At 44.1% G+C, this 14,644-nt stretch overlaps 10 non-coding genes across 10 annotated transcripts; 3 read left to right on the top strand and 7 right to left on the bottom strand.

The window, feature by feature from the left end:
- On the bottom strand, window positions 1–74 carry trnan-guu (transfer RNA asparagine (anticodon GUU)). The gene has a single exon. It is a non-coding gene; the product is annotated as a tRNA-Asn (tRNA).
- A 1,193-nt stretch (window positions 75–1,267) lies between these two features.
- Window positions 1,268–1,340, top strand: trnar-ucg (transfer RNA arginine (anticodon UCG)). The gene has a single exon. It is a non-coding gene; the product is annotated as a tRNA-Arg (tRNA).
- Window positions 1,341–2,900: 1,560 nt separating this feature from the next.
- trnas-uga (transfer RNA serine (anticodon UGA)) lies at window positions 2,901–2,982 on the bottom strand. The gene has a single exon. It is a non-coding gene; the product is annotated as a tRNA-Ser (tRNA).
- A 1,541-nt stretch (window positions 2,983–4,523) lies between these two features.
- Window positions 4,524–4,597, bottom strand: trnan-guu (transfer RNA asparagine (anticodon GUU)). The gene has a single exon. It is a non-coding gene; the product is annotated as a tRNA-Asn (tRNA).
- A 1,193-nt stretch (window positions 4,598–5,790) lies between these two features.
- trnar-ucg (transfer RNA arginine (anticodon UCG)) lies at window positions 5,791–5,863 on the top strand. Its single transcript has one exon. It is a non-coding gene; the product is annotated as a tRNA-Arg (tRNA).
- Window positions 5,864–7,413: 1,550 nt separating this feature from the next.
- On the bottom strand, window positions 7,414–7,495 carry trnas-uga (transfer RNA serine (anticodon UGA)). Its single transcript has one exon. It is a non-coding gene; the product is annotated as a tRNA-Ser (tRNA).
- A 1,535-nt stretch (window positions 7,496–9,030) lies between these two features.
- Window positions 9,031–9,104, bottom strand: trnan-guu (transfer RNA asparagine (anticodon GUU)). Its single transcript has one exon. It is a non-coding gene; the product is annotated as a tRNA-Asn (tRNA).
- Window positions 9,105–10,297: 1,193 nt separating this feature from the next.
- On the top strand, window positions 10,298–10,370 carry trnar-ucg (transfer RNA arginine (anticodon UCG)). The gene has a single exon. It is a non-coding gene; the product is annotated as a tRNA-Arg (tRNA).
- Window positions 10,371–11,920: 1,550 nt separating this feature from the next.
- Window positions 11,921–12,002, bottom strand: trnas-uga (transfer RNA serine (anticodon UGA)). The gene has a single exon. It is a non-coding gene; the product is annotated as a tRNA-Ser (tRNA).
- A 1,535-nt stretch (window positions 12,003–13,537) lies between these two features.
- Window positions 13,538–13,611, bottom strand: trnan-guu (transfer RNA asparagine (anticodon GUU)). Its single transcript has one exon. It is a non-coding gene; the product is annotated as a tRNA-Asn (tRNA).
- Between the last annotated feature and the right edge of the window lie 1,033 nt (window positions 13,612–14,644).

A 14,644-nucleotide genomic window follows, 5' to 3' on the forward strand; every position in this document is an offset into this window, starting at 1 on the left:
CGTCCCTGGGTGGGCTTGAACCACCAACCTTTCGGTTAACAGCCGAACGCGCTAACCGATTGCGCCACAGAGACTGACGGCCGCTTGTGCTCCCTACATTTGCAGGTTTATGGTCAAAGAAAACAATCACTTGCGCTTCTTGCAGCCGGCAATCTTTTTCCACTGACAACCAAGAAATGGATTTCATCTTTCACAAGCTGTATGGATTTCTTCAAAAACAAGTTATTCCAGAAAGGAAATGAATTCTTGTATTAAACTGAACCAAGCTGTACATGTTTGTCTGAAATGATACATTCGGCACAACAAGACACGGAGAGAGGCACCGCTGGTATTCAGACCCAGGATCGCCTGCTTACTAGGCGGGCACTTTAAGCCACTAGGGAACAGCGCCAGCGGAGCACCGCGCTTTTACAGACACTTGGACACATCTGCGTTCGGTGTGCACTTAACCTGCTCTCTGAGCCCGTTGCCTCCATCCCATTTAATAGCAGAACTGACGCCAAGAGAAATGATGAGAAATGGCATTTATCGGGCACTTTTCATGTCCAAGGAGCTCAATGCCCTTGACACCTCCCCAAGGCGACAGAGCTGTGCATTCTTTGGCGACACCACTTTTTCTTTTGTTTAATTTCTATACTTATTGATAGAATAAAAACGATATGTCATGTACTGTAAGGGAAATGTCTCTTTTCATGGGGAAAGCTAGCACCAGCAAATGTTGTGTTTAGAAGAAGTGATTTAACATGACACGTGACCTAATTTACCGGAGCAAAAGCTCACCCAGCAAGCCCTGCTTTACTTCTACAGGAGAGAAGTACTGTAGAGTCTGCAAGATGTTCAGCTGGGTAGCTACGTCAGCATGCCTCGGCTGCAAAGGAACAAGTAATAGGTTTATTGCATGCTGAAAAGAGAAGAACGGAAACACAGCGTTTCGACTGTGAGGTCTTCTCACACCTGAAGAAGCCTCACACCTGTAAAAGGCTCCATGGTTTTCTTTCTTCTCTTTTCAACATGGAATACACCTATTGTCTGCAAGATGTGACAATTTCATGGTGTTTTGGAAGAAAACCTTTTTTCTTTGAATTCAAAATCAATCGGAATTTCAGCACGACACATCAACACTTTTTCTGTTTTAAGGAGATGATATTTTAAACCTGATAAAAATAGTAGGAAACACAAGTTTCTTGCTGTGAAAATTTAGATGGGGAAGTGTACTACTAGTAGCAGTGTAGAGCTCTCTGTGGTGGAGTGCAAGCGCATGCTCTATGGGCCAGTGGCGTAATGGATAACGCGTCTGACTTCGGATCAGAAGATTGTAGGTTCGAGTCCTGCCTGGCTCGTGAGGCTTTTAAACCTCTCAGGTTCCTCGGTAACAGGTTGCCGTCATGTATATGAACTATAGAAAAGCATTTGCCACAACCCATAAATTAGCACGCAAGTGCGGGCTAGTGAACACAGAACTGTATGGAGATCATCTCCAGCTCCGAGCTCAATTGCAATGAAAAAACATGCAGAACAGAACTGGAGAGCAGCTGAATTTGTGCTCGGTAGGGTGGGGAGGACTCAGCATTGCTATTGTTCTAATTGGCATGAACTGCAGGGGATCTGAATCAGAACATGTCAGTTAGTTCGATCATTGCGTCAATATGTAGGCCACGTTAATACAGAATTATTACTTTGTCTGTCTCGTCTTTGTATATAGCTGAATGTCCCTGACAATTTCATGTTAGTTTTTAAGAACGACATTGGTGCTAATATATACACATATAGCATATAAGGAACACGTAAAAGTTGAGTCCATGCTGAAAAGATAAGAGAACCGCCACAAGGTTTCATCTTGGAATAAATCTTTACTTGTTGTTTTGCAGCCTACCCATTCTGACCTAACTCCTCCCTTGAAATTCCCTAACAGATAAGGGTACGTAACGGCTCATGCAATGCTCAGTTGCAATTTGTCCCAAAACAAACAAGAACAGCAGCTGAGGGTTTGAGTTTGGACATGCACTGTATTAAAGCAGCTTTTATTTCCATTGATAAATGCTAGATATTCCTACAGAGATTCTCCAGGTGAGTAAGCGATTCCTGTTTCTGTTTCTATTTCTGTTTCATATATATATATACAGTATATATATATATGTTACATGTGTCTCTGCAATAGTACAAATGTGTTATACACTATCAGTGGCTGCTTTTTTGTGCACCTCATCTACAACAAGGGTTTTTTTTTCATTTATGTTTGTGGACCTTCACCATTTGAGGAAGTGAGTTAGATAAGAAAGTTACAGGTATGGTGAGCAATGACTGACAAAGGCACGTACTGCGTATTCCTTACAGAAGTGTAAGCAATTTGTTCTAAAAAACACTGGCTAAAGTCCAACATCGTTAGCAATCTTATTACTTAAACAGAATTAACATCAATAAACTGTAAGGTGCTGGTACATGCGAGTAGATTTGATCTTCTATTAAACAAAAATGCAATTACAGCTCTAAAAAGGTCAACCTAGACTTCTGGAACAGATCTGTTCAGGTCATTGCTGTTCCTCTGACCTTGTGAGTCTTTGGAATTTTAAAAGTGTATTTTGCTTGCCTTTCATGTGGTCTGTGTACAAGTCACTGTGGCGTATGCGATCCTACACAGCCTTGCTATAGACGTGACGAGCCTCCGCTATGTTGCAATGGAGAACAGGTTCAGTACGGAGCTGCCGAGAAAATTCAGCTGGAAAGCTCGTTGCAGAAAAGCATCGGTATCTGTGTCCAGCGGCAAAGCGTCCTTCGTGGGTGCTGAAGAATCGATTTCACAGGCTGCGGGTCCAGGCGATTTAGAGTGTTAAAGGTCCCAGCGAAAACGAAACGGCGCTGGTCCTTTTACACGCACGCACGCAACCAAATGCAAAGGACACCGTAGTCGGCAGGATTTGAACCTGCGCGGGGAGACCCCAACGGATTTCAAGTCCGTCACCTTAACCACTCGGCCACGACTACAGCGAGCGCCGCGGCCGCTGCCTTCTTGCTACAATCGAACAGGGAGTGCGAGGCGGCGGCGGCAGCGGCAGCGGAGGCAACTTTTTTCAAGTTCGCTCTCCGTTTAAGAAACCTTTTACGCCATACGTGCAAGCACACACACACACACCTCAGAGGACTTAAGGGTGGCTTCAAGTTGGAATGATAAAGTCTCCCCGTTCGGACATGAAAACAGAACGTTCTTAGACAGAAAGCAATCAACAACGGAGACATGTGGACGACGATTTTAGTCACTGCACTTTGAATAGCATTTTTGCTCCAGTTACAGGAGATGCACCAATGGCCCTTGACCTACGCTCTTACCAATGCCTTGAACATTCAAACAAAACAGCCCTCAAGTCCTGCGGTTTAATATAACGCTGTTACGTGTCGAGGCAGTATTTGACTCTGTCCTACCGTTGAGACACGGGGCGTATATGGAAACGAACACATGCTACGGATCGTCTCTAATCGGTCCCTACAGTTGGAAGGCTCCTTGAAGCGTGCACCCCCATCATTCATCTTTGCGCATCTGTGAAAGGTAGACTCTTGAGCAATGTTTGAGCCAGCTCTAAGGCAACTAGTGCTATTGGACAGAGACCTCTGGAAGATCCTAAGAGTCTCTTAACACCACTTCCATCAGCAAGCTTAATTGTTCGCTGGAGGTCTCCCACCCAGGTACTGACCAGGCAAAGAATCACCACTACATTGAATGAGGAAGTTAATCCTGAAATCCAATTACATATCTCAAGGTAAGACAAATCCATAAGAACATGTCTTAGTATTACTTTGTTTACATTAGTATGGCACTGAGTTGGAGCTCCTCTTTAAGCTGTGGTTTAGTTTTGCATTCATGTGTTTCTAGAGCAGTTATTTATGGGGGTGGGTGGGTCTTTCACAGAGGCTCAGGACAAATCCCCCGCCTGAAAGTCTAATGTGTGCGTTCAGACAGTCACAGGTCAAGAGCCAGGCAGGAGGACAATGGACAGAAGAGCCAACGAACTAAAAATGAAAGAACAAATATGAAAAAGCCACCATCTTTTTCTTTTTGACATTTTCTGACTTTCATGCAAGCCAGGACAAAGTTGCTCGTAGCTACTTGTGGATTCAAATACTCTATCGAGTGCTTTGATGAGTTTTTGCAATTTGATTGTCGTCCTGTCAGCCTGTTTCTGTTTTTTTTTTCAATCTAGGGATGGAAAGTATGAGGGAAATGATGGAGCAATCAATAACCGCTCCGGAAAAATGGCAGAAAGAAATTGTCCGTCACTAAGGACATTTGTGAAGCAGAGGAGTGACATCACCACAAAGGCGACACATTCTGCTGATGGTTTTGGTGAATAATGATTGAGGCGCGTTAAGAGAAAGGTAGCTGTGTCAGCATGCGTAGGCTGCAAAGGATCAAGCAAAGGTTTACTCCATGCTGAAAAGAGAAGAAAAGAAGCACAACGTTTCTACTGTGGAGCCTTCTGCGCCATCATCTTTAGCGGTGATGATGTTTACATTGGAAAAACTGAGACATGCGTCCCTGGGTGGGCTTGAACCACCAACCTTTCGGTTAACAGCCGAACGCGCTAACCGATTGCGCCACAGAGACTGACGGCCGCTTGTGCTCCCTACATTTGCAGGTTTATGGTCAAAGAAAACAATCACTTGCGCTTCTTGCAGCCGGCAATCTTTTTCCACTGACAACCAAGAAATGGATTTCATCTTTCACAAGCTGTATGGATTTCTTCAAAAACAAGTTATTCCAGAAAGGAAATGAATTCTTGCATTAAACTGAACCAAGCTGTACATGTTTGTCTGAAATGAGACATTCGGCACAACAAGACACGGAGAGAGGCACCGCTGGTATTCAGACCCAGGATCGCCTGCTTACTAGGCAGGCACTTTAAGCCACTAGGGAACAGCGCCAGCGGAGCACCGCGCTTTTACAGACACTTGGACACATCTGCGTTCGGTGTGCACTTAACCTGCTCTCTGAGCCCGTTGCCTCCGTCCCATTTAATAGCAGAACTGACGCCAAGAGAAATGATGAGAAATGGCATTTATCGGGCACTTTTCATGTCCAAGGAGCTCAATGCCCTTGACACCTCCCCAAGGCGACAGAGCTGTGCATTCTTTGGCGACACCATTTTTTCTTTTGTTTAATTTCTATACTTATTGATAGAATAAAAACGATATGTCATGTACTGTAAGGGAAATGTCTCTTTTCATGGGGAAAGCTAGCACCAGCAAATGTTGTGTTTAGAAGAAGTGATTTAACATGACACGTGACCTAATTTACCGGAGCAAAAGCTCACCCAGCAAGCCCTGCTTTACTTCTACAGGAGAGAAGTAATGTAGAGTCTGCAAGATGTTCAGCTGGGTAGCTACGTCAGCATGCCTCGGCTGCAAAGGAACAAGTACTAGGTTTATTGCATGCTGAAAAGAGAAGAACGGAAACACAGCGTTTCGACTGTGAGGTCTTCTCACACCTGAAGAAGCCTCACACCTGTAAAAGGCTCCATGGTTTTCTTTCTTCTCTTTTCAACATGGAATACACCTATTGTCTGCAAGATGTGACAATTTCATGGTGTTTTGGAAGAAAACCTTTTTTCTTTGAATTCAAAATCAATCGGAATTTCAGCACAACACATCAACACTTTTTCTGTTTTAAGGAGATGATATTTTAAACCTGACAAAAATAGTAGGAAACACAAGTTTCTTGCTGTGAAAATTTAGATGGGGAAGTGTACTACTAGTAGCAGTGTAGAGCTCTCTGTGGTGGAGTGCAAGCGCATGTTCTATGGGCCAGTGGCGTAATGGATAACGCGTCTGACTTCGGATCAGAAGATTGTAGGTTCGAGTCCTGCCTGGCTCGTGAGGCTTTTAAACCTCTCAGGTTCCTAGGTAACAGGTTGCCGTCATGTATATGAACTATAGAAAAGCATTTGCCACAACCCGTAAATTAGCACGCAAGTGCGGGCTGGTGAACACAGAACTGTATGGAGATCATCTCCAGCTCCGAGCTCAATTGCAATGAAAAAACATGCAGAACAGAACTGGAGAGCAGCTGAATTTGTGCTCAGTAGGGTGGGGAGGACTCAGCATTGCTATTGTTCTAATTGGCATGAACAGCAGGGGATCTGAATCAGAACATGTCAGTCAGTTTGATCATTGCGTCAATATGTAGGCCACGTTAATACAGAATTATTACTTTGTCTGTCTCGTCTTTGTATATAGCTGAATGTCCCTGACAATTTCATGTTAGTTTTTAAGAACGACATTGGTGCTAATATATACATATATAGCATATAAGGAACACGTAAAAGTTTAGTCCATGCTGAAAAGATAAGAAAACCGCCACAACGTTTCATCTTGGAATAAATCTTTACTTGTTGTTTTGCAGCCTACCCATTCTGACCTAACTCCTCCCTTGAAATTCCCTAACAGATAAGGGTACGTAACGGCTCATGCGATGCTCAGTTGCAATTTGTCCCAAAACAAACAAGAACAGCAGCTGAGGGTTTGAGTTTGAACATGCACTGTATTAAAGCAGCTTTTATTTCCATTGATAAATGCTAGATATTCCTACAGAGATTCTCCAGGTGAGTAAGCGATTCCTGTTTCTGTTTCTATTTCTGTTTCATATATACAGTATATATATGTTACATGTGTCTCTGCAATAGTATAAATGTGTTATACACTATCAGGGGCTGCTTTTTTGTGCACCTCATCTACAACAAGGGTTTTTTTTTCATTTATGTTTGTGGACCTTCACCATTTGAGGAAGTGAGTTAGATAAGAAAGTTACAGGTATGGTGAGCAATGACTGACAAAGGCACGTACTGCGTATTCCTTACAGAAGTGTAAGCAATTTGTTCTAAAAAACACCGGCTAAAGTCCAACATCGTTAGCAATCTTATTACTTAAACAGAATTAACATCAATAAACTGTAAGGTGCTGGTACATGCGAGTAGATTTGATCTTCTATTAAACAAAAATGCAATTACAGCTCTAAAAAGGTCAACCTAGACTTCTGTAACAGATCTGTTCAGGTCATCGCTGTTTCTCTGACCTTGTGAGTCTTTGGAATTTTAAAAGTGTATTTTGCTTGCCTTTCATGTGGTCTGTGTACAAGTCACTGTGGCGTATGCGGTCCTACACAGCCTTGCTATAGACGTGACGAGCCTCCGCTATGTTGCAATGGAGAACAGGTTCAGTACGGAGCTGCCGAGAAAATTCAGCTGGAAAGCTCGTTGCAGAAAAGCATCGTTCTCTGTGTCCAGCGGCAAAGCGTCCATCGTGGGTGCTGAAGAATCGATTTCACAGGCTGTGGGTCCAGGCGATTTAGAGTGTTAAAGGTCCCAGCGAAAACGAAACGGCGCTGGTCCTTTTACACGCACGCACGCAACCAAATGCAAAGGACGCCGTAGTCGGCAGGATTTGAACCTGCGCGGGGAGACCCCAACGGATTTCAAGTCCGTCACCTTAACCACTCGGCCACGACTACAGCAAGCGCCGCGGCCGCTGCCTTCTTGCTACAATCGAACAGGGAGTGCGAGGCGGCGGCGGCAGCGGAGGCAACTTTTTTCAAGTTCGCTCTCCGTTTAAGAAACCTTTTACGCCATACGTGCAAGCACACACACACACACCTCAGAGGACTTAAGGGTGGCTTCAAGTTGGAATGATAAAGTCTCCCCGTTCGGACATGAAAACAGAACGTTCTTAGACAGAAAGCAATCAACAACAGAGACATCTGGACGACGATTTTAGTCACTGCACTTTGAATAGCATTTTTACTCCAGTTACAGGAGATGCACCAATGGCCCTTGACCTACGCTCTTACCAATGCCTTGAACATTCAAACAAAACAGCCCTCAAGTCCTGCGGTTTAATATAACGCTGTTACGTGTCGAGGCAGTATTTGACTCTGTCCTACCGTTGAGACACGGGGCGTATATGGAAATGAACACATGCTACGGATCGTCTCTAATCGGTCCCTACAGTTGGAAGGCTCCTTGAAGCGTGCACCCCCATCATTCATCTTTGCGCATCTGTGAAAGGTAGACTCTTGAGCAATGTTTGAGCCAGCTCTAAGGCAACTAGTGCTATTGGACAGACACCTCTGGAAGATCCTAAGAGTCTCTTAACACCACTTCCAGCAGCAAGCTTAATTGTTCGCTGGAGGTCTCCCACCCAGGTACTGACCAGGCAAAGAATCACCAGTACATTGAATGAGGAAGTTAATCCTGAAATCCAATTACATATCTCAAGGTAAGACAAATCCATAAGAACATGTCTTAGTATTACTTCGTTTACATTAGTATGGCACTGAGTTGGAGCTCCTCTTTAAGCTGTGGTTTAGTTTTGCATTCATGTGTTTCTAGAGCAGTTATTTATGGGGGTGGGTGGGTCTTTCACAGAGGCTCAGGACAAATCCCCCGCCTGAAAGTCTAATGTGTGCGTTCAGACAGTCACAGGTCAAGAGCCAGGCAGGAGGACAATGGACAGAAGAGCCAACGAACTAAAAATAAAAGAACAGATATGAAAAAGCCACCATCTTTTTCTTTTTGACATTTTCCGACTTTCATGCAAGCCAGGACAAAGTTGCTCGTAGCTACTTGTGGATTCAAATACTCTATCGAGTGCTTTGATGAGTTTTTGCAATTTGATTGTCGTCCTATCAGCCTGTTTCTGTTTTTTTTTTCAATCTTGGGATGGAAAGTATGAGGGAAATGATGGAGCAATCAATAACCGCTCCGGAAAAATGGCAGAATGAAATGGTCCGTCACTAAGGACATTTGTGAAGCAGAGGAGTGACATCACCACAAAGGCGACACATTCTGCTGATGGTTTTGGTGAATAATGATTGAGGTGCGTTAAGAGAAAGGTAGCTGTGTCAGCATGCGTAGGCTGCAAAGGATCAAGCAAAGGTTTACTCCATGCTGAAAAGAGAAGAAAAGAAGCACAACGTTTCGACTGTGGAGCCTTCTGCGCCATCTTCTTTAGCGGTGATGATGTTTACATTGGAAAAACGGAGACATGCGTCCCTGGGTGGGCTTGAACCACCAACCTTTCGGTTAACAGCCGAACGCGCTAACCGATTGCGCCACAGAGACTGACGGCCGCTTGTGCTCCCTACATTTGCAGGTTTATGGTCAAAGAAAACAATCACTTGCGCTTCTTGCAGCCGGCAATCTTTTTCCACTGACAACCAAGAAATGGATTTCATCTTTCACAAGCTGTATGGATTTCTTCAAAAACAAGTTATTCCAGAAAGGAAATGAATTCTTGCATTAAACTGAACCAAGCTGTACATGTTTGTCTGAAATGAGACATTCGGCACAACAAGACACGGAGAGAGGCACCGCTGGTATTCAGACCCAGGATCGCCTGCTTACTAGGCGGGCACTTTAAGCCACTAGGGAACAGCGCCAGCGGAGCACCGCGCTTTTACAGACACTTGGACACATCTGCGTTCGGTGTGCACTTAACCTGCTCTCTGAACCCGTTGCCTCCGTCCCATTTAATAGCAGAACTGACGCCAAGAGAAATGATGAGAAATGGCATTTATCGGGCACTTTTCATGTCCAAGGAGCTCAATGCCCTTGACACCTCCCCAAGGCGACAGAGCTGTGCATTCTTTGGCGACACCATTTTTTCTTTTGTTTAATTTCTATACTTATTGATAGAATAAAAACGATATGTCATGTACTGTAAGGGAAATGTCTCTTTTCATGGGGAAAGCTAGCACCAGCAAATGTTGTGTTTAGAAGAAGTGATTTAACATGACACGTGACCTAATTTACCGGAGCAAAAGCTCACCCAGCAAGCCCTGCTTTACTTCTACAGGAGAGAAGTACTGTAGAGTCTGCAAGATGTTCAGCTGGGTAGCTACGTCAGCATGCCTCGGCTGCAAAGGAACAAGTACTAGGTTTATTGCATGCTGAAAAGAGAAGAACGGAAACACAGCGTTTCGACTGTGAGGTCTTCTCACACCTGAAGAAGCCTCACACCTGTAAAAGGCTCCATGGTTTTCTTTCTTCTCTTTTCAACATGGAATACACCTATTGTCTGCAAGATGTGACAATTTCATGGTGTTTTGGAAGAAAACCTTTTTTCTTTGAATTCAAAATCAATCGGAATTTCAGCACGACACATCAACACTTTTTCTGTTTTAAGGAGATGATATTTTAAACCTGATAAAAATAGTAGGAAACACAAGTTTCTTGCTGTGAAAATTTAGATGGGGAAGTGTACTACTAGTAGCAGTGTAGAGCTCTCTGTGGTGGAGTGCAAGCGCATGCTCTATGGGCCAGTGGCGTAATGGATAACGCGTCTGACTTCGGATCAGAAGATTGTAGGTTCGAGTCCTGCCTGGCTCGTGAGGCTTTTAAACCTCTCAGGTTCCTCGGTAACAGGTTGCCGTCATGTATATGAACTATAGAAAAGCATCTGCCACAACCCGTAAATTAGCACGCAAGTGCGGGCTGGTGAACACAGAACTGTATGGAGATCATCTCCAGCTCCGAGCTCAATTGCAATGAAAAAACATGAAGAACAGAACTGGAGAGCAGCTGAATTTGTGCTCGGTAGGGTGGGGAGGACTCAGCATTGCTATTGTTCTAATTGGCATGAACTGCAGGGGATCTGAATCAGAACATGTCAGTTAGTTCGATCATTGCGTCAGTATGTAGGCCACGTTAATACAGAATTATTACTTTGTCTGTCTCGTCTTTGTATATAGCTGAATGTCCCTGACAATTTCATGTTAGTTTTTAAGAACGACATTGGTGCTAATATATACATATATAGCATATAAGGAACACGTAAAAGTTTAGTCCATGCTGAAAAGATAAGAAAACCGCCACAACGTTTCATCTTGGAATAAATCTTTACTTGTTGTTTTGCAGCCTACCCATTCTGACCTAACTCCTCCCTTGAAATTCCCTAACAGATAAGGGTACGTAACGGCTCATGCGATGCTCAGTTGCAATTTGTCCCAAAACAAACAAGAACAGCAGCTGAGGGTTTCAGTTTGAACATGCACTGTATTAAAGCAGCTTTTATTTCCATTGATAAATGCTAGATATTCCTACAGAGATTCTCCAGGTGAGTAAGCGATTCCTGTTTCTGTTTCTATTTCTGTTTCATATATACAGTATATATATGTTACATGTGTCTCTGCAATAGTATAAATGTGTTATACACTATCAGGGGCTGCTTTTTTGTGCACCTCATCTACAACAAGGGTTTTTTTTTCATTTATGTTTGTGGACCTTCACCATTTGAGGAAGTGAGTTAGATAAGAAAGTTACAGGTATGGTGAGCAATGACTGACAAAGGCACGTACTGCGTATTCCTTACAGAAGTGTAAGCAATTTGTTCTAAAAAACACCGGCTAAAGTCCAACATCGTTAGCAATCTTATTACTTAAACAGAATTAACATCAATAAACTGTAAGGTGCTGGTACATGCGAGTAGATTTGATCTTCTATTAAACAAAAATGCAATTACAGCTCTAAAAAGGTCAACCTAGACTTCTGTAACAGATCTGTTCAGGTCATCGCTGTTTCTCTGACCTTGTGAGTCTTTGGAATTTTAAAAGTGTATTTTGCTTGCCTTTCATGTGGTCTGTGTACAAGTCACTGTGGCGTATGCGGTCCTACACAGCCTTGCTATAGACGTGACGAGCCTCCGCTATGTTGCAATGGAGAACAGGTTCAGTACGGAGCTGCCGAGAAAATTCAGCTGGAAAGCTCGTTGCAGAAAAGCATCGTTCTCTGTGTCCAGCGGCAAAGCGTCCATCGTGGGTGCTGAAGAATCGATTTCACAGGCTGTGGGTCCAGGCGATTTAGAGTGTTAAAGGTCCCAGCGAAAACGAAACGGCGCTGGTCCTTTTACACGCACGCACGCAACCAAATGCAAAGGACACCGTAGTCGGCAGGATTTGAACCTGCGCGGGGAGACCCCAACGGATTTCAAGTCCGTCACCTTAACCACTCGGCCACGACTACAGCAAGCGCCGCGGCCGCTGCCTTCTTGCTACAATCGAACAGGGAGTGCGAGGCGGCGGCGGCAGCGGAGGCAACTTTTTTCAAGTTCGCTCTCCGTTTAAGAAACCTTTTACGCCATACGTGCAAGCACACACACACACACCTCAGAGGACTTAAGGGTGGCTTCAAGTTGGAATGATAAAGTCTCCCCGTTCGGACATGAAAACAGAACGTTCTTAGACAGAAAGCAATCAACAACAGAGACATCTGGACGACGATTTTAGTCACTGCACTTTGAATAGCATTTTTACTCCAGTTACAGGAGATGCACCAATGGCCCTTGACCTACGCTCTTACCAATGCCTTGAACATTCAAACAAAACAGCCCTCAAGTCCTGCGGTTTAATATAACGCTGTTACGTGTCGAGGCAGTATTTGACTCTGTCCTACCGTTGAGACACGGGGCGTATATGGAAATGAACACATGCTACGGATCGTCTCTAATCGGTCCCTACAGTTGGAAGGCTCCTTGAAGCGTGCACCCCCATCATTCATCTTTGCGCATCTGTGAAAGGTAGACTCTTGAGCAATGTTTGAGCCAGCTCTAAGGCAACTAGTGCTATTGGACAGACACCTCTGGAAGATCCTAAGAGTCTCTTAACACCACTTCCAGCAGCAAGCTTAATTGTTCGCTGGAGGTCTCCCACCCAGGTACTGACCAGGCAAAGAATCACCAGTACATTGAATGAGGAAGTTAATCCTGAAATCCAATTACATATCTCAAGGTAAGACAAATCCATAAGAACATGTCTTAGTATTACTTCGTTTACATTAGTATGGCACTGAGTTGGAGCTCCTCTTTAAGCTGTGGTTTAGTTTTGCATTCATGTGTTTCTAGAGCAGTTATTTATGGGGGTGGGTGGGTCTTTCACAGAGGCTCAGGACAAATCCCCCGCCTGAAAGTCTAATGTGTGCGTTCAGACAGTCACAGGTCAAGAGCCAGGCAGGAGGACAATGGACAGAAGAGCCAACGAACTAAAAATAAAAGAACAGATATGAAAAAGCCACCATCTTTTTCTTTTTGACATTTTCCGACTTTCATGCAAGCCAGGACAAAGTTGCTCGTAGCTACTTGTGGATTCAAATACTCTATCGAGTGCTTTGATGAGTTTTTGCAATTTGATTGTCGTCCTATCAGCCTGTTTCTGTTTTTTTTTTCAATCTTGGGATGGAAAGTATGAGGGAAATGATGGAGCAATCAATAACCGCTCCGGAAAAATGGCAGAATGAAATGGTCCGTCACTAAGGACATTTGTGAAGCAGAGGAGTGACATCACCACAAAGGCGACACATTCTGCTGATGGTTTTGGTGAATAATGATTGAGGTGCGTTAAGAGAAAGGTAGCTGTGTCAGCATGCGTAGGCTGCAAAGGATCAAGCAAAGGTTTACTCCATGCTGAAAAGAGAAGAAAAGAAGCACAACGTTTCGACTGTGGAGCCTTCTGCGCCATCTTCTTTAGCGGTGATGATGTTTACATTGGAAAAACGGAGACATGCGTCCCTGGGTGGGCTTGAACCACCAACCTTTCGGTTAACAGCCAAACGCGCTAACCGATTGCGCCACAGAGACTGACGGCCGCTTGTGCTCCCTACATTTGCAGGTTTATGGTCAAAGAAAACAATCACTTGCGCTTCTTGCAGCCGGCAATCTTTTTCCACTGACAACCAAGAAATGGATTTCATCTTTCACAAGCTGTATGGATTTCTTCAAAAACAAGTTATTCCAGAAAGGAAATGAATTCTTGCATTAAACTGAACCAAGCTGTACATGTTTGTCTGAAATGAGACATTCGGCACAACAAGACACGGAGAGAGGCACCGCTGGTATTCAGACCCAGGATCGCCTGCTTACTAGGCGGGCACTTTAAGCCACTAGGGAACAGCGCCAGCGGAGCACCGCGCTTTTACAGACACTTGGACACATCTGCGTTCGGTGTGCACTTAACCTGCTCTCTGAACCCGTTGCCTCCGTCCCATTTAATAGCAGAACTGACGCCAAGAGAAATGATGAGAAATGGCATTTATCGGGCACTTTTCATGTCCAAGGAGCTCAATGCCCTTGACACCTCCCCAAGGCGACAGAGCTGTGCATTCTTTGGCGACACCATTTTTTCTTTTGTTTAATTTCTATACTTATTGATAGAATAAAAACGATATGTCATGTACTGTAAGGGAAATGTCTCTTTTCATGGGGAAAGCTAGCACCAGCAAATGTTGTGTTTAGAAGAAGTGATTTAACATGACACGTGACCTAATTTACCGGAGCAAAAGCTCACCCAGCAAGCCCTGCTTTACTTCTACAGGAGAGAAGTACTGTAGAGTCTGCAAGATGTTCAGCTGGGTAGCTACGTCAGCATGCCTCGGCTGCAAAGGAACAAGTACTAGGTTTATTGCATGCTGAAAAGAGAAGAACGGAAACACAGCGTTTCGACTGTGAGGTCTTCTCACACCTGAAGAAGCCTCACACCTGTAAAAGGCTCCATGGTTTTCTTTCTTCTCTTTTCAACATGGAATACACCTATTGTCTGCAAGATGTGACAATTTCATGGTGTTTTGGAAGAAAACCTTTTTTCTTTGAATTCAAAATCAATCGGAATTTCAGC

This window comes from Lepisosteus oculatus, unplaced genomic scaffold (assembly GCF_040954835.1).
Source record: "Lepisosteus oculatus isolate fLepOcu1 unplaced genomic scaffold, fLepOcu1.hap2 HAP2_SCAFFOLD_48, whole genome shotgun sequence".
NCBI classification, from domain to species: Eukaryota; Metazoa; Chordata; class Actinopteri; order Semionotiformes; family Lepisosteidae; genus Lepisosteus; species Lepisosteus oculatus.